The sequence below is a fragment of the Ciconia boyciana genome, chromosome 21 (assembly GCF_034638445.1).
Source record: "Ciconia boyciana chromosome 21, ASM3463844v1, whole genome shotgun sequence".
NCBI lineage: Eukaryota > Metazoa > Chordata > Aves > Ciconiiformes > Ciconiidae > Ciconia > Ciconia boyciana.
Window position 1 is genome coordinate 301141 of NC_132954.1, and position 21545 is coordinate 322685.

Below are 21545 nucleotides of genomic sequence, written 5' to 3' on the forward strand. Positions count from 1 at the left end.
ATGGCCTCCGGCCAGCAGTGCTAGTGCAAAGGCAGTACTGGGTTGCTTTTTGCAGGCTCCTCGCAGCAGCCACCATCCATGGTGGCAGGATGCCCAGCCCTGCAGAGAGCAGCCTTTCTTCCATATGCATCTCCTAGGGAGTTTCCAGAGTCATTCCCCTCCCTGGGAGCAATCACTGAAGATTTTATAACGAGCCAAGATTGGTGGATTTCTTTTGCCCCACTGTCTTAGGTGAATGACGTTTGTCACAGTTGGGCAACATCTACAAAATATGCTGCCTGCAACAGTGCTGAACAGTTTTTACAGGGATAGCGAGCATGAGACAAAGGCTGTGAGTCCAACCTGCTTTATTTATCTCCTCCTCACAGAAGTGTTTGGTGGCCTGAGAAAGCAGCACCAACCCCAGCTGCTGCCGGCTGAGCCATGTGCGAGCCGGTCCCCGAGGAATGGCACCACCAGGACATGTCGCTGTTTCACACAAACCTCCCAAAGCAGGAGTGTGGCTTCTTCCAAGCCTGTAACCAAAAGGCCGAGGACAGCATGGGGGATGAGCTCCTCTGCCCCAGAGAGCCAGGAGAGTGGAAGCAGAGCTCCTCTGCTCCCACGCTGGGGAGATGCTGAAGCCACACTTCAGTAAAACAGCAGCTCTGAAGGAACACACAGATCCTGCATTAACCTCTTCTCCTATTCAGAGGTTTCCAAATGTGCCAAGACAGTCAGATCCCATTTGAAAAATCTTCCCACTTGGTCCTCTTCGGCAGCCCCCAGCCCTGCCAAGGACATGCAGTCCTGTCCTGCCACCAGCCACACAGTGGAGTTGTGTGTGCACAGGTCACAGCATCTTCACTGCATGTATCTCCTTGGAAACAGCATCTTCACTGCTCACGTTATCCTGCAGGCAACTCTTTTCTGCCAGGAGCCTGCAGCTCAGGAGGCACCAGCCTGAGAGCAATTTCTGCTGCCCAGTCCCAGCCCCAAGCCCTCCTGGAGCCACTTCTGTGCAACTGGATTCACATCCACAAGGAAAAGGGGAAGAGAGCACCCCAAAAGCCTGCAGCTGGAAACAGCTGGCCCCTGCCTGGCCTTTGAGAAAGGCTGGTCCTTGGGAAAGAGGTGTGGCAGGGTCTTCACAGGCTGCATTTGGACCAGCATCCACAGGGAGACCACCCCTGTCCTAGGTGATGACCGATGGGTCTTGTTTTCACCCTGAGGGAACACAGTATGTCCAGTCCTTCTACAAATATAAGGACATCCAGACCATCCATCCAGCCCACCAAGTCATGAAAAACTACACCACGGTTCAAAGGGGAGCATATTCAGAGAGGGGGTCCTTGCCTGCAGGGCCTGGCTTGGCCAGTTCTCCAGGCACAGCCACCAGGTTGGGCTTTGCCTGGAACAGGAGACTTTCTGGGTTTAGCATGTGCGTATCATATCTAAATATGGATATAATATACTTATCTCTATATAGACAGATCACAGAGCAGCCACAGCGACTTTGCAACTCTCCACTCTGCCTGCTGTGACCAGGGCCCATTCATCCCACCCCCCAGGAAAACACTTTTTTGCTAATAAGCGATAAAGAAAGAGGAAAACCAGAGCACTGGCCCCAGCATGGGTTTACTCCTGGGCTGTTGCGGATCTCTCCAGTGCTGCTCACAAGGGAGCTCAGCTGCGAGCCCTGTGCCGGGGTCCGGGGAGCAGCCTCTGTGCACCATAGCCCCATGCGGCACCAGGCACAGGCACACAGGGTGCATCAAAATCATTCCCAAGTCACACAAGGACGATGAGGGCAATCGCACATTTAAATCATGACCCCCCAAGTATTTTAATGCACTCGAGGTGCTGCAGGATTTCTAATCTGATTTGAGACACTTTCTGCCCCGCAGGAGGTAGCTCCTATTCACAGGGGGGTACAAGGAGCCAGGGAACCCCCAGACTAGAGAGGGGAAGCAAAAGGCAGGCAGAGCTGCAGGGTCCCAGCCAAGGCAGCCAGGGCACAGGAATTACAGGTTTTCACAGAATTTCAGTGTGAAGACCTTCTCCCTTGAAGGCACTGCAAGTTTTGGTGTAGGAGGGAGCTGGGTGGAAGAACTTAAATGTGGGAGGCAATTATGGCAGCCATGCCAGACAGATAATAAGACAGATCATCACAGCAGACAATACTCAGGTAGAGGAGCTGTCACGCAGATGCGGGTGGTTTCACAAAAAGGATAATGGGAGTTCACTGAAGTTCAAGACCAGGAGGCGTGCTTTGGTTTCTAACCAGGACTGGCAGAGCATGGATGCGCACACACACACACAAGCACACATGCACACAGCCATCTCTCTGCACATGCATTTATTCTGCTGCCAGCATTTGGATGTTACCAATTATGAGCTTCCAGTTAATCATGGAGGTTACTCCAACAACAAACTTTGTACACTGGGTGCAATAAAGAACAACAAATCTGTTTGGTTTGTAGCTAACTTGAAGCTATTCAGGAATTACAGCGAGGATGATACAGGACTGGACCCAAGCAGGTCCACATAAGGTACTTCATACTGCGATTGAACTGTGTGCACCTCCATGATGCTATGGGCTATTCAACTCGATGCAGAGGGAAAAGAAATGGCTCATATCCAGTTTAGCTTCTTTTTGATGGATAAAGAAAGATGGAAAGGTTATTCCTCGATAACCTCAACCTCCTTCCTTTCCTTGGGGCCCAGCACCACCTATACCTAAGATGCCAAAGGAACCACCACAACCCAGGTCCAATACTGATCCCTCTCTCCGCTGTTCCCTTCGTCTCAGGAGGCATCGTGTAAGGCCAACCACACGTGGCTGCAATCTCTAAAAAGCACAAAGCTTAAGACAACCCATAGACATGAGGTGGTAATTCTGCCTGTGAACTACCTAGACTTTTAAAGCAGGCACCGGCTGAGGATGGGCAGGCACCTGGAGGATCTCCTGCCCCTGCTCTTGGCTTTTCACAGCGGCTGTGCAGGGGGGACGAAACACCGCCTCAGAGAAGCACTCTGGAGCACACTTGCAGTCCCAACATTCTGCTTGCAGCCCCCATCCCTCCACATCAGCTCAAAGGCAGGACAGAGCCAGCCTGCATCTCGCAGCTGTGCAGCTCGGTCCAGCCTTTGGCAGTGGCAGTGCTCATCTGCTGCCTGGGAGACAGACCACAGCACTCCCCAACCAGCATGCTGCTCTGGTGGGAACTCTTCTAACTGATTATATTTCCAGTTTAAGTAATTAACACACATAACAAGACTTTTTCAACTCTTTTCCAGTTTGAAGCCCCCTCCCCACAATCCTTCCTTATTTCCACATTTCTCCCTAGTTCAGCTACATCCAACATTTTCTTACCCACAACTGAGTTGCCCAGCTAGGAAAAAACAACAACAAAAAAAATCACTTGAGAGAGAAAAAGTAAAAACCTATGTGAAAAACATAATTTACTGTCTTGCTACATTTTCCACATACAACCCCTGACTGCTAAGCTTGAAAATGAGGATCACACACTCTATGTGACAGCAAATTACAGCAACATATCCCCCTTACATGGAAAGAGCAAGAGAAGACTGCGTTTCTTACAGACTGAAAATACTAACGAACCCGTCCTTTCTCTTCCTTTGTATGCTGCAGGACTCACTGCCCTTCCCCAGACACAGACACTGATGGACAGGAGAAAATAAAGTGTTTCAAGTAACATCCTTGAAAAGCTAAAGAGGGGCAAAGCACAAAGAACAAGTGATGGATGGAAACAGGCAGAAAGAGGCAGCACTACGCAGGGTGGTGTTCAGTCCCATAATTAGCTTCATTTGAGCTCTCTATTCCTTTAGAGTAGTTCATAACACCCAACTTGTCTTTCAGCCATTCCTGAGCACTGAGCTGCTGTCTGTGCTGCATTCTCCATCCTAACTCTAGGATCTTGCTGCTGATAACAATGGCCAGCACCTACACCACGGTCTTGTACACCAAATGAGAGCTGGGTTTCCCATGTCTGACACAACTTCATCCCTGGTTTTGCTGCCCAGACCTCCGAGCCCTTCAGCCTGGTTCTCATCCTCACACCGCAGTATACTCAGAAAACTTGGTTGCGTATCACCTATCTTTCTGACAAGACTATTTCTATCCCCAGTCTTGTCCTTTAAAGGGGATTGAGAACTTCTCTCACATTTTTTCTCCATTCTTCAATTTTAATATCCCACTAATGACCTTGCTAAGTGCCAGCAGAACTCCATCCCTCCTGTACAGGCTGCCTTTATTACCAAAGTATTGCCCCTTCCTGTGGTCCAGCTCTCCTGTTCACACCTGTCTCCCCTCCTACAGACACTGGATGCACTTGAGGAAGCAGGACAGGTCTTCTGTTGCCTTTGATCATAATGTTTTTTTTAACCTTACACAAGCATTATCACTCCGTCTCCCCACTTTCAAAAACCCCAAGCAGGACTTTGTGCAACACCAGGGTAGGACAGAAACTTCTGCTCCTGAATTTCCATTTTCTGTCACCTGAGGTCAAAGAATCAGCTTCAAATTTACATGTGGACTCAAATTCGCAAGCTTTGAAACTTCCTACCAGGGCACTCTGAGAGGTTATTTCTCTGTTTTCTCCTTTCTTGTCCATCTGCAGAGTTCCTGTCCTGTACCAGGACAAGCTGAAAAGATGGGGCCTCCACCCCACTACTGCTGCAGCACTGAGCCCAGCACGTCCATATGCATCCCCATGTTTAGTGTGGAGCACTGGACACTGTCAGCCAGCATCTCACATTCACAGCCTCCTCCATCCATCATACATGTTAATAGTCTTCTATTAGCTGAAGTGTCAACTCTTAGAGACACAATAGATTATTTGCATCTTAAGGAACATCTTCAAAGTAGTTTATCAGTGATCAACCACCTCCTGGACCTTCCCAGCAGAGACGCAGAGTTACAGCAGCTGACCAGGAGACCATGTCAGTCCCACTGACCTGGGTCAAGAGAAGCTGCAGGGGCCACAGGGATGAGAACGTTGTTACTTCTCTTTCCCCAAGCAGAAGGAATGGCTAATGCTGCGGGACATTGCCTGCACAGTGCTAGCTGGTATTTCTCAATCTTCTTTTTCCCCCCACTGGTGCAGAGAAAACAAAACCACTGTGGACAGGGACATTACGACATCCTTTATTTATAACGAAAGAGGTTAAGTCTTGGATTTTAGGGTTTGGTGATGGTTTATTTTAAAGCCTTCCCCTATTCCAGTTGCTGCTTTATTTGCCACTTTGGGAAAGAGGTATCACACCAGCATCATTTCTCACATGTACTTTCCAATGACCTACAAGACCACAAGTTTCAGATAGAGGAAGGCTGGCTGAAGAGCATCACTCATGTAGCCCAAACTAAAGCTTGATATAAAAAAAAAAAAGGAAAAAAAGGGTGTTAAAAAAGGGGTTAAGAAATAATTTTTCTTCAGGTGGCAGCAGGTGTTCATTCCACTCTGCAGCAGAGCCCTTTCCTGGTGGTTGGAAAGTACCTTTGCAGATCTCTCACCCAACTTCAGGCCTCAAGCAGGGCAAATCCCCCTCCCAAGCTGAGAATTGCAGGGATGGAGATCTCCCCAGCCTGTCCCACTGTTGCACTGCTCTCCTCACAAAGACGTTGCTTATGTCCACTCTGAAACTCCCGAGACACTTTGCAGGCACTGAATCTCGCTACCTCCCCCACTCAGCACCATCATCTTAGTAACTGCCCTTCAAGGAGGTGTATAGTTGCTGCTGGATCATGCCCTAGCCCCTTCAGCCAGGCTCTGATGTTTCAGGTTAACAGGTACTTCTAACTTCTGTCCTGGTAGAAGACCATGAGATGAAGAAAATATTTAGAGATTTAGAGATGCTGTGTACTTAAGTATTCATAGCACATTATTCTGCAGGCCAGCTAGCAATTAAAGATCACCATGATTTTGCAAAGGGCTTAAAGCTCATTGCTCACATCAGGCCAGGGCCTGTGCCTCTTTGCTGCAGTATTAAAGCTGTCCTTCCTCTGCCATGCTGGTGGCAATGCTGCAAGTCAGGAGACAGGACAGGCTGAGGCTGATACCAGATCTGAAACATACCAGCTCAGGTGACTCAAAAAACAATGTGTCTTGGAAAAGACAGCCAAACTCTGCTGTCTCCAGTACAGAAAGTAATTTCTGTTCTCAATTATTCGTTCATTCTTTCTATTGATCACACCAGATGCAAAAACTAAAAGGCTTAATCTGAGCACAGCATTACCCAAATGCAACCAGGACAAACCCAGCAATTAACGCAAAGCCTTCCTGGGCACAGAAAGAAATACAGCTCTGCACTGCACCCCTGAGCACATGCCCAGAGACACTGCGCTCTTCATGGGTTCTGATAATAACGACATCAGTGCAGCATGACCAAAGCAATTCTCCAGGACCTCTTCTTCACGTAAGGGGAAACCCTGCAGTAGGTGGTACAGGCTTCATGCGAGAGCAGGTCAGGTCAAAGCCTGGAAAGCAGACAAGGACCCAGTTTCCACCCTGCATCAACGAGCGTACCCTAGGCGGCTGTTAGCTTGACTTTGCCCCTTTTAAGCATTTTCTTAAAAAATGCACAAGGTGTGCTCCAAAACTCAGAAAGCCTTCCTCATTCAGGAAAGGCAGCCCTGGAGCTCCTGTGCTGCATCCAACCTCCTCACACCAGATGCTGGGGCCCAATCCTGCTGATCTCTAAGCATCCACCAGCCCTCTCAACAGCTGTAATTCAGCATCTTCGGGGACACACAGTCCCTCAGAGACAGGCAGAAGGGATTGTGGCAGCTGCAGCTAAAATCTGAAGTGTTTTGTAGCTCTGGAGAGGTCACGATCAAAGAGATTACTTTTTTTTCTTTTTTTTTTTTTGCAAGATTCTGTAGGAAATCCATTTATTTGGCTCAGGAAATAATTTCATGACAAGGCAAAAAGAAGCTGCATAGGGAGAAAGTACAGGAAAAAGCACTAGAAATCAAGAAGTGGAAACAGTGAAGCCTAAAGCAGGAACCAAGCATGAATTTTTGGAGCACTAGGAGTGATCATAGGGCACACATTTAAACTAGATCCTCAGGTCACAACTGATAGTTTTTACACTATCAACAGGAAAACAATCATTATCACCTAACTTGCCTTTAGTTTAACCTTTTTACATCAGTTCCAGGTGGTTCAGGTTCCCCTGAGCCATCCCCTGGGGTGACTGGCATTTAACTTTGTGCCATGAGGCCATGGTGGTCCAGCAACAAGCTCTTTTTTAGTGATCCTGATAAGAGATTGCTCTCCAAGCCCAGCTTCCACAACCATCCAAAAAATCAACAGCAGCAACATTAACAACTCCCAGCGAGCCGGGCTGCTGGCAGTGCTGGTTCATGCAGAGTCTGATCAGTGCAGTTAAAAGCAGCACAGACCAGGAGAAAGCATTAGTAACAAATTTATACTGGAGAATTGTCCAATTCTATTGCAAAGCGCCTCCTAGATGAAGGGCAGGCCCAGGAACACAAAATCTCAGAAATTATCATCAAGGCTGCTGCTAGTTTGACGGAGAACAGTTGTTTCTGGAGTTACACTGGCGTGAGAGGCAGGTCAGAGCTCCCCACCGCTGCCCCATCTCTCTCAGTGCAGTCCCTGTTATCAAACCCAGCAGAACAGGCTGCGCGCACCCCATCAGCTTACAGTAGTCAGATTTCCATGCTGTTTTTCACAGTTTAGTGTATTGTCAAAGTTTTCGGCTTTCCTTCTGAAGAGAAAATTCAAATATTGGCCTTTGTGTATTTTCTCAGTTAAAATTTAGAAAGGGAATGATTTAACCTTTGCAATGTCAATGACTGTTTCTGGAAAGGGATTAATTAGCCTGTATTTCTTTAAGTACATCTCTGATGCATCTGCCCTCCTCTATGCGCATTTCAGGTAGACAAATGTGTAAGTCAAAATACGAAAAGAAAATCAAACAAATTTGTTTGAAAGCCAGCAGGTGGAAATAAAAGGTCCTGTAAAGAGTCTCCTAAAAACAGGAGACCTAAATGGGTCAATTTTTAAAATGCGAGAGCTGCATTTTGAATTAAGAATTTTGGCTACAACCAACAAAGTTGAATTGGGGGGGGGGTGGGGGGGGTGGGGGGTTTGCACCATATGTACCTTCCCTATATGAAGTCTAACCAATTCTCACTCCAATACGACTGGTCATTATCACCGTCGAAGCGATTTGCACACTGGGAGCAGGAAGTTTCCAAAAAAAGATTAACTGCTACCTTAAAGCCCTTTAAACATACCAGGTTTTCTTCCTGATAAAAATGTACTTCCAGCGTATGGCTTATACCACTTCAGAGGAACACAGGTTAAACTGGAGTGTCCCAGAGCATATGAGGAGGATCACAACCCAGATATGCTTACATGGGCTGAGCTAGATGTACACAGTGACACACACGCTAAGCTGAAGAAAGGCAAGGCAAAACTGCCTGACATGTTTAGATATGTATCTTCAGTTTTAATGGTGCAGTGTTAACTGGTAAAGCCCACATTTAGAGAGTGTGAGGAACAACAGCTCTGAAGAGGGCGATGTTCTTGCAGTGCCTCAGCAATCCTTATTCTTACCATGTAACATCTCGTTTGACTACTCACTTTACCATTTCATTCCTCAAAACATAGCAGAAATTGAAGTAATGCCATCAGCCCAAGGTCTGCAATGACAAGAACTGTTCCCAGCTACAGTTTATAGTTTACTGCATCAGAGCAACATCACTGTTGTTCTTCAAGAGAACAACCAGAGGATGTGCACATTGAACATACCCTCTCAGCCCTCTCCCTTGCCCAGAATACAACTTACACATGAGATTTACTTCCAATTCACGGGTCCCTTTACAAAGAGCAGGAATTCACACAAACACACACAAAGATAAAATATGTTTATTCATGTTCTGGTGGATTCAAAGGACAGTGGATGTCTCCTCATCCACAAGCAGCTACTAATTCTGCCAGGCCACTCCTGGTTGAAAAGTGTCTCCCCTTTCGCCCCATGAAAGCAATATGCTTGGTTATTCACAGGACAGTAAACCTACAAGCTTTAACCTAAAATTTTTCTGTAATAGGAGACATTCACTGAATTTTGACTGAATGCAACATCACACCATCCTCTTCCCAGGGAGCAAGCTGCCTGCCAGCGTGCCACAGCAGTTATGAAGCTGTGTTCAGAGGACTGCACACACAGCACTAACGCCGCAATGTGCCAAATCAAGGTATTCGAGAAGGTTTTGTTTGTTTGAAGAGGGTTAGAGCTGAGTCAAACTTCAAAACTTTTGGATATTTTTTTTTTAATTTGCCAAACATGTTTGTTATAGGATTAACTCTAATCCTGCTTTCTTGGCCAAGTCTCCAAAATCATCTCATGCCAGCTCCTGAACTTACACTTCTGCAGTAGCTGTTTTTAGGAACTGCTCATTCCTGCAGCTCAGCAAGACTAGTACAACGTTGCATGTAAAAAGGATTAAGCATGCCATAAAAGAGCATCTTTCTGAGTGATTCTGGTAATGTCTGCACAGCTGAAATGAAAAACAAAGCCAAACTGAACTACATGACATGCTAGAATACTTTCATAGAAGAAAAGGATTTTTAAGTAAATACACACATGCACACACACAAATTCTCACCTCTTGAAAACATATCTATGCAGGCACACAGGCCACCTTCCCCCTACTACCTGGAAACAATCAAATAGAGGAATATTGCAAAACACAGTGAGGTACTGCACATTAAAGACCACTAGGTACATTCTGTTCTCTTCTCAGTCCTCCCCTGAAACAAAAACTAACGAGCCAGGATGAAGCCAAACCCTTGGTATTCATGTAAGTGTGAGGTAACTCTTAACTTCATATGTCTGAATTTCCCACAGGACTTGGCACTTCACAGGACTAAAATCACAAGATCACAACTTCCAATTTGTTTCATCATCATTTTCCAAACAAACATTCAGAATTAATTTTGCTTCATGAGAAGTTTCATCAGGTTTGCTTAAAATGGTTTTCTGTCTGATCTGAAGACAGAGGACACTCCAAGAAAATACTCAAAATGGAGAAAGTTCCCACCCAAAGGAAGTGATTATGAGTTTCTCTTCTCCTCTTCCCTGCATGATCCAAAGAGAATACGTCACTGAGGACAAGCAACACATGAGAACACTCAGGCCCTTGGAAAACAGCCACAAAGCAATGACTTCAAAAGATGTTTATTAGAAAAACTGGACATTACAAGAGGACCGGGTAGGAAACAAATTATACAAGGCACATGCGGTTTCTAGTACACTGCATAGAACAAGAGATAAGACTGCAAATACACGTAACGCACCCACCTGAAACTGCTAATGCAGGTAAGTCACTGCTCAGATCATGTGCCACGACAGGCAGACGCCGGGGTTCTTCTAGAAGACAGCTAATCCCTGGTATGTTTTACATTTACTGCAAAAGTACAGATTGTATGCATAGTTTTAACGACAGTTAAAACAAGATTCGTATGCAAGAGTTTCTACATCATTCTTCCAAGTTGTGGCATTAAGATACTGTATCTCCTAAAATTTTATTTATTTTAATTCAAGGTGATCTTTCAAGTTCTTATACTACATTTTTCCCCGTGAATAATAAAACCTTGTTGTCTATGCATGGTTCTACCTAGCAAAGCATATCTGAGACTATTTGCTTGGTTACCTAAGGAAGAAATCCAGAGACTTGATTATCTGTCAAAACAAGACTCACAGGGAAGTCCTTTATAACCCAAATCAGAGTATCGAGATATATATATTAGCTAACGCTTTCATTAGATTTCAGAAAAAATACAACCTAAACTTGACCAAAACCAGGAATTCTTGTCTTTAAAGCACAGCTAATGGCAACCAGCAGTCCCCCAGAGAGCAATACTCAGCTGAACTCACAGCAGAGAAATAAATGAGCACTAGCAACTCAACAGTTTCTAGCAACACACGCTACACAGACACTAATTCTCAATCAGGAACATGAACAGAAAAAACACCTCACTGAACAGATTGGTGACTTTGCATCTGGGTCTGTATCTCAAAGGACAAAAAAAATCACTTCAGGAAGGATTGAAAATCTAATTCTCAAATTGGTCTCTTTTCCTCCCCAATGCTAAAAACATGCCCTGTTTCTTGACATTTTGTTACAGTTTCAGCAGCCGTCTGACCAATCCAACATCTGTCCATAAAACTTAAAGGATTATATCAGAAAAAACCAGAACAGATTAACTGTTGAGGGCTTGGTTGTCAACCCACTCCCCTCCCCCACCTCTAAACTTACCTTCTCTGTTGCAGCACAGCTCTTGGATGTGCTATAAATTAAGACAAACATTTCTGTCAACACTGAAATTAATAAACTGCGAACAGAGAAAACCATGGCCAAGAGACACATGGAACCTAAGCCTTCGCCAGATACATCAGACCACCAGGACTAGATACGAATACCTGCCATCAGAGTTCACATTGCAAGTCCGTGCTTTAGTGCCCATCACAGTGTCTGTCCTTCATCATCTAAAAACAGACGAGAGTAGAAACAATTACATTTCAAACAGAGGAAAGTTATTGTAACAGAGCACACGTCCTCTAACCCTGTGCCAAGGAAAAGAGGAAGTTGGCATTTAGCAAATACAAAAGCAGCAAACGAGATATCTCTCTATTACAAGTAACGTGAATAAGATAGACTTCACAATCTCAGGAAAGGCTCTGCTGCCCTCTTCATTAATGTGGTGAAGAATTTCATTGAGATTGCTAGTTAGTGATACCAACATGTAAATAGCTAATCAAATGTCACGCACCCATATGGTTTAAAGAAACTGCAATTAGACCGAGAAGGTGTTACATTATCCTCCTGCCTCTCTGGAAGCATAAGGCCAAAGGTAAGTGAAATGAAGCAAGTAATCTGTTTTACATGCCATCAAATATCCTCAATTATTGAGGTATACCTGGGAAGATCCTGATCAGTTTTTCAAAATAAGCTATAACTCTTTGCATCTGTACAACTGTCTATAAAACTAAAACTTAGGACTGAATCTGGAAACGAGAAGGCAGGTGACGGTTACCCGAGTTGCTGCTTCAGCTCACTAAAAGAAATGTGACATACTGTGGGAGCTGATTTCAGCTATTTTTACACTTTAGACTTTGAATACCAGTTTGTCTGAGGCTTGGTCCAGGATAAGTAATAAATATCCATGCTCCTCGAGTTTAGTGGTAAGGCTTTCTTCTTTTAACTCTGTTTCTCCTACCATATGTTGGAAGCTTCTTTTAAGCATGCAGAATAAAAAGAAATCCCAACTACTCTGGAACAGATCATTATTTTTTCCAAAATGCCCATTAAAGAGAGAGAAACTGTTCAAAGATGTATCAACCTGAATATCCTGCAGATGAAATAAAATGCAACAGTCACTTCACCAATGTCTACACAGGCATTTCATAAAGTTGTGCAGCAGTGACATTAACTAGCATTTCCTTACTCTTTTTTTAAGACAAATCCACTAGGAACACGCAAGGATTTAAAATCCTAAATGAGTCTGATGTACTCACATGAATGAGTCACATGTACTCACTACCACACTCCCCCGAGAGCATCTTCTAAACCTAATGGCCAAAAGCAGCGAATACAGAACGACCACCAGTTTTGGAGAAACTACGAAATTTTAAGATTGAAGAGCTACTTGACAACTGTGACCACAACATGCTATTTCCCTAAAAAAGGAAACCAAAGAAATCTTCATTTCTTGAACCCTAAAGAGATCAAGAGACATACGTAAAGCCTGGCTGATGATCCAGCACAGGCCAGAGAGCAGAGATCAAGGGATCGAGAAGAAAAAAGCTCTCCCCAGATGGATCTGACCAGCAAATTAACTGTTCCAAGAAATAACAACAGTTGATGGGTTTCTGCCATCAATGTGTAGGTATAAAGCTCTAAAGCTCACTCAAACCAAGCTGAACTCTGAACCTAACAAAACTCTTGGGTCACAAGAAGTGTAACTTGCATCAAAAAGCAGATTACCATAGCTAGGACTCAGACAACAGAGCAAAACCCCAGAGCCAATTAAAGGCTTTATTTCATCCTTTCTGCTACCTCTTGTACTGTTCTGGAAGATGGAAATTCTCCAGAGCTGGCACTCAGCAACGCTAGGATAACAGCACTGCAGAGTTGGGAAGACCTCAACAGAACGGGAAGGTATTTAGAGTCAGTGAAGCAACATCCCCTCAAACAGCACCTCAAACGTTACCTACTGCTGCTACAGCTCAGGCATTAACCAAGGCTCCAAGTGATGTCAGGAGGTTCTGCCACTATCTTCAGACAAAAACCCACCAAAGGTAACGAGAGGACTGAAAAGATTTTACTTATCATAAACATAAGATGGGTAGCAGGCTGGAAGACCAAGTTCTGAGAAGTCTTCATGAAAAGGGGAAAGGGTCCTAGCCCAAAGGGGAACGGGTCACACAAAGAAGCAGCACAAAGAGACAAGCACAGACCTCTGTGGCGAAACAGATCAAGAGCTGAAAAGCTGCAAGCAAAGCTACGCTTTCTTTCATTTGTTTGTGTTTCAATTTTGGCAAGATCAGGAACTTCCCTCTTGAGAGAACTGGAAAGGATGCACGTGTATGGGGCCTAACACATTTGTAAACAAAGCAGGAGAAGCTGCAGGCAGAGGTCAAGTCATCTCAGGTCCAGGCTTCTGCAGTCAAGCACAAGATGAGTACGACCATGCTGCTTTCCAAGTTACATCTACTCTGCAAACAGCTTGGACACTTTTGTGAACGTCCTGACATAATACTGCTCTATCAGACATGAAACATGATAATCCAGCACAGTCACCTCGGTTCAGGAGGACCTCAATGGTTCCATGCAGGCCCCCTCAGGGATCCCTGCCTCAGCTCCCTATGACATCCACAATAACAGCTTTATTGAAGAAATTCCATCTTCTCAAAAACTTCTAGGTATTGGGGGGAGGGGGTGGAAGGGGCGGGGGTGGCGGGGGGGTGTGTGGGGGTGTGTGCGTGTGTGTGCTTGGTTGTTGTTAAGAACATGCTTATACCTCCCATCTGTAATACTGGCAAAACATCAGAAGGAAAAACAAGCTAAAAAAGCAAAACTTTTAACATTGCAAGGCGTGCTAAGGCCAGCAAAGAAAAGTGGCATCAGTGTCTTACCAGTCTTCAGCTCCCAAAGGTCTGCATTTCTCTATCCAGAAGATGCAGTGCTGTGCAGTTCTTCATGAGATGATCAATGAAAAAAATACCAGAACTATTTTTTCAGTCCTCCTTCTCTCAACCCAAAATCACATGCTAAGAAAGCAGGCACTCCATCTCTGAGAATACAATTGATTTTCATCCTGCTCTGCCTTTCTTGTTGCATGGTATTACTAAGTCTCACAAATATTCCATGTGAGCCTTGCAAAGCAGCAGGTATCTGAGAAGGCACTGAGATGACGCAGGTGACACCGAAAAAGGTGTTTTCAGGCAAATATAATGGGTGGTTACACAACTACTTCTCTGTTTCCCCTCCACTAAAAGCTAATTAAGACCCAGCTTCCTAAACACTTCAATTTAAAAGTATAGAAACCCAAGAAAAAGTGAAATATAATTTTAAAACGTTTGCAAGGATAATCTGTTCGAAACTGTAACGTAAATATGAGTCAAGCCTTCTGACAGAATGCTGACTGGAGTGCATGATGAACCATAAGAGGTTGAGAGGGACAGAGCCTAAGTCCAGGAAACCTAGAAAACACCTAGAAAAGGAAAAATATTGAAAAAATACAACAATAAATATTGAAAAGAAACTAGAGACTTCTATAATCTTCTGTCCCATTTCTCTACCTGTCAGTTACTTTTTCTCTTTTTTTTTTTCCCCAGTGCGGGTTCCAAAAGGGACACTCAAGAGCCATCGACTGGAATGCTAGAATTTCTTAAATCAGGTTACAACTGAAATTCGTGTGCACAACTGTAAGAAGCAATTACAAATATTTCAAAACAAAGGTTTGCCTGAGCCATTTCAATGCAATTCAAAAAGCACCGGGCTAAAATTAAGCTTGATTTAAGTAGTGAAGTATAGCTTGATTGTACCAGGCATTATTCTAACAAGTTTCAGAACATGGTAACCAGCACAAGAAACCATGATGTGATCGATATTTGTGTTCTAGTAATCCCTTTCCCCCCCATCTACTGTTCTGCAAAACATCACCTGACAGATGCATCAGTCAGAAGGTGAAGAGCAGCTCTTCCCTGCAGGCCATGACCCACAGGTCATGAGACCCACAGCAGTGCTGCAGGCTGGGATTCACCCACAGGTAAATGTTTGGTTTGCAAGTTTTTTTACAAATTTAAAAGCATATCCAGGATCCAATTCACTTGATACTGTGACACAATTTTAGTGTACTGGTATGTGCGCAGAGGCTGTAACACCTGACTGGGCATAAATTAAGTGCTAGGAATGAAATATTTTTAGAAAAGCCTGCAATCAAACTTCTCCAGAGGTATAAAGACAGATAACTTACCAGCCAGCTCAATTCATAAGGCATCATGAATATTCTTCAGGGATTATGAGAGACAAGATGAGAATGGAAGCTAAAACATTATTAGTAGATAAAAGGGACTAGGCACTTGCATACTGAAGATACCAAATAAAAATACGAGTTTTAACTTTTTTGGAGCCTAATTTCTGATTGCTGTTCCATCAACTACCATTTCTAAAATATCTTATTTTATTTAGATAACTAATTGGGGGGAAAAAAAAAAAGTCATTTTACACAGCCATAGGCTTTTGCTTCTCCTTTCATTCTGCCATCAGACATTATCTTCCAAACAGTAGTAACACACCTGCACTGGCTGAATTGTTATGACGACAGGACTGAACCACAAGTATAACAAGCAAATGTATGCTTAATCACACATTATATCTCCATTTTCATCAAGCAATCCCATCTCTGTAAGTAACCACAATCATTCCCAGTCTTTTGGTATTAAAGTCTGATTGTGGTTTTTTTTTTCTCACCAAAGATTTTGTGGTCTCAATTTGGAACAGAGAAGAGTTTACTGCTAACACAAGCAAAGGCTCTGTGCATCAAAAGGAAGTCTGTCTTTGCTTGAGATCAGTGTGGCTTTGCCAGTCCCACATTTCCCATGGAGGTCCTCTTACATATTTATACACCGCAGTCCCTCAGTGCACAGGGGATTCATAAATTCAGGCATTGCCATCTAATTTTCACCTACCAACACAGTAACTGCCAATAGAGAATCAATGTGAATTATGTAGCCCCCATATTCCTGTTACATCAAGAGAAAAGCTCACAGCCTCTGTTGCCAGATCCAGCTCAGTATCTGAAAGATATGCATTTTTATACAGGAAAAAAAATTACACAAAACATCCTTGGGGTCTGTCCTGCATTAATTTACTCATTATTGGAAGCTTTGTAAGAAATATACGATGGTTAAAGAGATGCGAAACACACAACTTCTTTGCATTTCAAGCTTCATAGAATCATAGAATAGTTTGGGTTGGAAGTGACCTTTAAAGGTCATCTAGTCCAACCCCCCTGCAATGAGCAGGGACATCTTCAACTAGATCAGGTTGCTCAGAGCCCCATCCAACCCAACCTTGAATGTTTCCAGGGATGGGACATCTACCACCCCTGGGCAACCTGTTCCAGGGTTTCACCACCCTCATCGTAAAAAAATGTCTTCCTTATGTCCAGTCTAAATCTACCCTCTTTCAGTTTAAAACCATTACCCCTTGTCCTATTGCAACAGGCCCTGCTAAAAAGTTTGTCCCCATCTTTCTTATAAGCCCCCTTTAAGTACTGCAAGGCTGCTATAAGGTCTCCCCGGAGCCTTCTCTTCTCCAGGCTGAACAACCCCAACTCTCTCAGCCTGTCCTCATAGGAGAGGTGCTCCAGCCCTCTGATCATATTTGTGGCCCTCCTCTGGACCTGCTCCAACAGGTCCATGTCCTTCCTGTGCTGAGACTCCAGAACTGGATACAGTACTCAAGGTGGGGTCTCTCCAGAGCAGAGCAGAAAGGCAGAATCACCTCCCTTGACCTGCTGGCCACGCTTCTTTTGATGCAGTCCAGGATACGGTTGGCTTTCTGGGCTGCGAGTGCACATTGCCAGCTCATGTCCAGTTTTTAATCCACCAGTGCACCTAAGTCCTTCTCCACAGGGCTGTTCTCAATCCCTAGGACCTCAACCTGAAACATATACAGCTACAGAAGACAGCATAGATCTAATTTAGTGTTATTACTTGTTACTTCTCTGCTGGTTACCAAGCCTACAAGCAACTTGTTACTTTTGAAAGTTCAGATTTCACACCAGGAAAAAGCTGTTCCATCGCTGTCATGATTTTTACCATACACCTGTAAAGTAGTTCACCCTGTATCCTTACTCAGAAAGGGTACCCTCCTCCTAGTGGGACTAATCAAACTGTAGACGAAGATATTAAAATGGAAATATACAGTCCACTACAAGCATTCCCTTAAAAAAAAAAAAAGCAGATGTTACTTCCTTAAAAAACAACAACCAAGTTTGTCAGGCTTTCTTCTCTCTACCCAAATAGTACTGCTACTTTGTCCCCAGTTATCGTATTTAGAAAAATCTAAGACCTAAGAACACAGAAGACCTAGACTACATCATCTGAGTACATCAGATTTCTTTTAATGCAACCTTGATGTTACAGCATGTGGTCCTTTGACTGCCCATGCAAACTTCTTTTGGAAACTTTTACTGCGATTCAGGATTTTCAGAAACTTCATGTGCATTTTTGCTTCAAAAATCTGAGATGACTTTACTTGCCTGACTTACCCATCTCAAAAGTGGAAGCACTCTAATAAGGTCTACTGTTTTTGTAATGGGCACACTGTTGGGAAAGCAAGGTGACTCATTCCAGGACCACAGAGTCCAAACACGTTCTTCAGATACATTATAGGGAGATTCAAGTCAAACAGCAAGATCCTCCAGTGTGCCGACTACCAGCTGATTTCATAGCACAGAGTTAGACAGAACACAATCGCTCAAAAAGATCCTGTAACACACAAGAGATGCCACGCCACATCTTGACATCTTTCCAGTCTTTGGGTGGAATTCCCCTGCTCACCTACACAAATCTGTATCACTTGCTTTACTCCCCATCTTCAGCTGGCACCAACAGCAGCCACTGTCTGCTAGATATGCATCCCACTCTATCACTCATTTTTTCTAGCCTTGTGCATGGGCATTACCACCAGATTATTTTACTTTTTAACTCAGAGGAAAACTTACAAAGAAAGAACTGTTGTCCTCAGCTGGGGAACTGTCCATCATTACCTTCCCACACTTTAAGTTGGACACCTTGAAATCATTTCACCTATTTCACTGTCTTGGCCCTCCTGCTCATTTCCTAGCAACTTCTTTATAGCACCCTTGACTTAACTACTCATTCTGGTAGGGAATGCCTGCCTGCATAACAGGAAAACATGGCCACATGTGACATCAAGGAGATGCTCCCAGTTTGTAAAATCAGACTAACAGAAGTATTTCCTGTTCAGAAATTCATATGGTAATTGATGGGATCCACCACGCTTAACACTTTATACTTAGTGAGAAGAAATAGGTTGTGCAAGTCATTCTCCTACAGCATCTACTTGGGACCACAGTTCTAGGGATGTACACCAAAAGCAGTATTCCAGCCCTTCCACAGCTATCATTCCCAACCCTACACAAAACCTGCACTAAAGCCAAACCAGAAAATAAAAGTCTTAGTGTTATCTTAGATGAGTTCCCCAATGCATACTACAGCACTAGCAGAAGAAATACCTGCATCAGAGAGGACTGCTTCTTGCACTGACAGTGCACTGAAACTCAAAACATCTGTAAGACTGCATCATTAGATACTGATCTTATATGAGAGGATAGGAATCACTGTTTGGAAGAACTTCCTTCTCACTCCAATTGCTGGTCAAATGAAGAGTTATGGATGAGAAAATAGAGGAAGAAGTGAAAAAACAAGACCATTTCCTAAACTTAGTAAAAACTCCAATACTTGGCTCTTGAAGTTTCTTCAGATAAACAGGTCTCTGATACATCAAGTCTAGATGAACCTCCCGAATCTGACCAGCAGGAAGAAAGGACTTGTACGACTACATAGAATGATCCAGAATTGATATATTGTACTAAACAAAGGATATTAGGAGAACATGGTTCTTTTATAATCTTTACTAAGCCTGTTCTACTTTACACCTTTTTAGGTACACTATCTCAAATTCCTTTTCCTGGTACGCTGGATACAGCAAATGTGCCATTCTCTGAGCTGTATCACTTAATACCAGTTAATCAACACATATGTATGGTGTTAGGAAGGGCAGGACATGTATCAACTGCAGAGGTTGTATTCCAGTGGTTAATGTATACATCTGTGATGTGCACCTTAAAAACTAAAACACAAAGGCATAGAAGCAGGGAGAAACAAGTCTATGCATGTAAGATAACGGTGTGTATGAGATTAGTAAACAACAATGCTCACTGCAATCTCTTTGACAGGAAATAAATAGGTGATTAAAGAGATGAACAATGTGGTGTTCCAGCAATATTCATGTGAAGTATGGTTTTACTCACTTTTGCAACTACCGTTGTGTCTGTATTTTAATAGACAGGGATTCTTAAAGACTCTACACGTTGCATGGTTCAATGCATGCTGCTTTCATAGTGGCCCCTTCCAGTGACAACATCAAAATGCAATGCAAACAGACCTGGCATATGCTTGAATTAACCACATTCATACCTTGGCTGATTAGGGAAGGGTTTATTCAGAAACCGGAAGTTTCTTCAGAGTTACTCAAAGTCCACTTCATGCCAGACAGAAGTGCAGGAGGAGGAAGAAAGTGTCACAAGAGTGGTAGGATCCCCAAGGTAACTGTCACTGTCCTCCTCTGGGAAGTCTCCTGGAGCTCCCCACCTGTGGCTCTCTGGAGCATGCTGTATGCACCTTGCAGCTCCCCTCAGTATGGAGCTGGAGACTATGGACAATAAGCCAGGAGGCCTGGACACTGTTCTCATTATTTTGCATATTTAAGGATTACTGCCACTTTCTAAAGTAATGGGAAGAGTCTCCCACTGCTGGTGAGAAATAAGTGAACTCAGTTTTGTTCACGAGAAGGACCTGTGTGCACTCGAACACAAAATATTTGTTCCAGCCAGCTCAAACAAGTTACATACCTCTGAGACAAACTACAGCCTTCACTGCTAAGAGATCTTCAGAAGGGAGAATAAACTCCATTAATGAAGAAGGTGACTGGTTATACTGGTCTAATGTACAACTTTCCTTTTTCCTGTTTTTCTATATGTTAGGCTTTCTGTAGAAGACTTTCCTGTAGAAAACTTTCCTAGCTAATTCACCTCAACTCTTCTCTCTCATACAAACAGCACTGAAAGAAGCCTAACTCAGTAGAAAATCTTTATGCTCAAAAGATCACATTTGCAGACACATGCTTTCAATTGTACTTGCCAGTTCAAACAAGACAAGCCTACCAAAAAATAAGCAATTTTCCTCAGTCTGTCAAAAATCTCTACCTTGCAGGAAAAGTCTTCATGGAAAGCTAGGTTATCACATACCTCAATCCCAAAGCACTCAAATTTATGGCTTTTATATAACTAGAGAACAGAAAACACTGAATTAATGTAAAAAGTTCAGGTAAGTGAAAATTAGTAAAGTTAAAGGAATAAGTGTTGCCTCTGAGAAGAAGGATGGCGATTCCCATCATGGAATTGGACTCTAAACCCTCCATGCTAGAGTCTAAACTCTGTGCTATAACAGAAGAACACCGATTTTTAATTTATTTCTTAAATTCAAATTTAATTTAAAAATCCATTATTACTATTTCTTGGTTGAGGGAGTGGTAGAGCTAATCACAGCTACTAAGAGCTGGACAACCACTTTGTTTTTCTTCTGTGTGTATAAACACACTGCCATTCCCACACGACATCGATCTTATAACACACTAGAAAAATCACTTTGAGCTACTCAAGTACTTGCACTTTTCTATCTCATTTCAGCAACTTCTACTGATACAGCCAGGCATTTGATGTTCTTTAGCTGCTTCTATTTTAAATCTCAGCTCAGTTGCTAAAAGGATTTTTGAAGCTATTTCCAATGAAAGAGAAAAGACGACCTACATTCGTGGAACTGCCTCACATCTGAACAGCCTCTTGCAATGTGGAAGATGCAGTCTTCACTGCACGTATCCCACTTTGGCCCAGTGAAATAGATTTAATTTATGACCTTTAGATTTCACATGCTACGCTGCACACCTTTTTGAACACACTCGTAAAGCACGCAGTTGAAGACATCTATTTGACATGAGAGAAAAGGCTGAAAGCTGTACAACCAAGAGTCAGTCAAGCAACAAATAAAAGGGGAGAAAAAAAGCACATTTATTTTCTATGGACCGCCATTAGAGAAATTACACAGGAGAAAACGTTGTGAAATATTTAATGTTTACAAGGAACATTAAAGAAAATGTATGTTTTAATGCTTTGAAGACATGAGGAATAATGAAT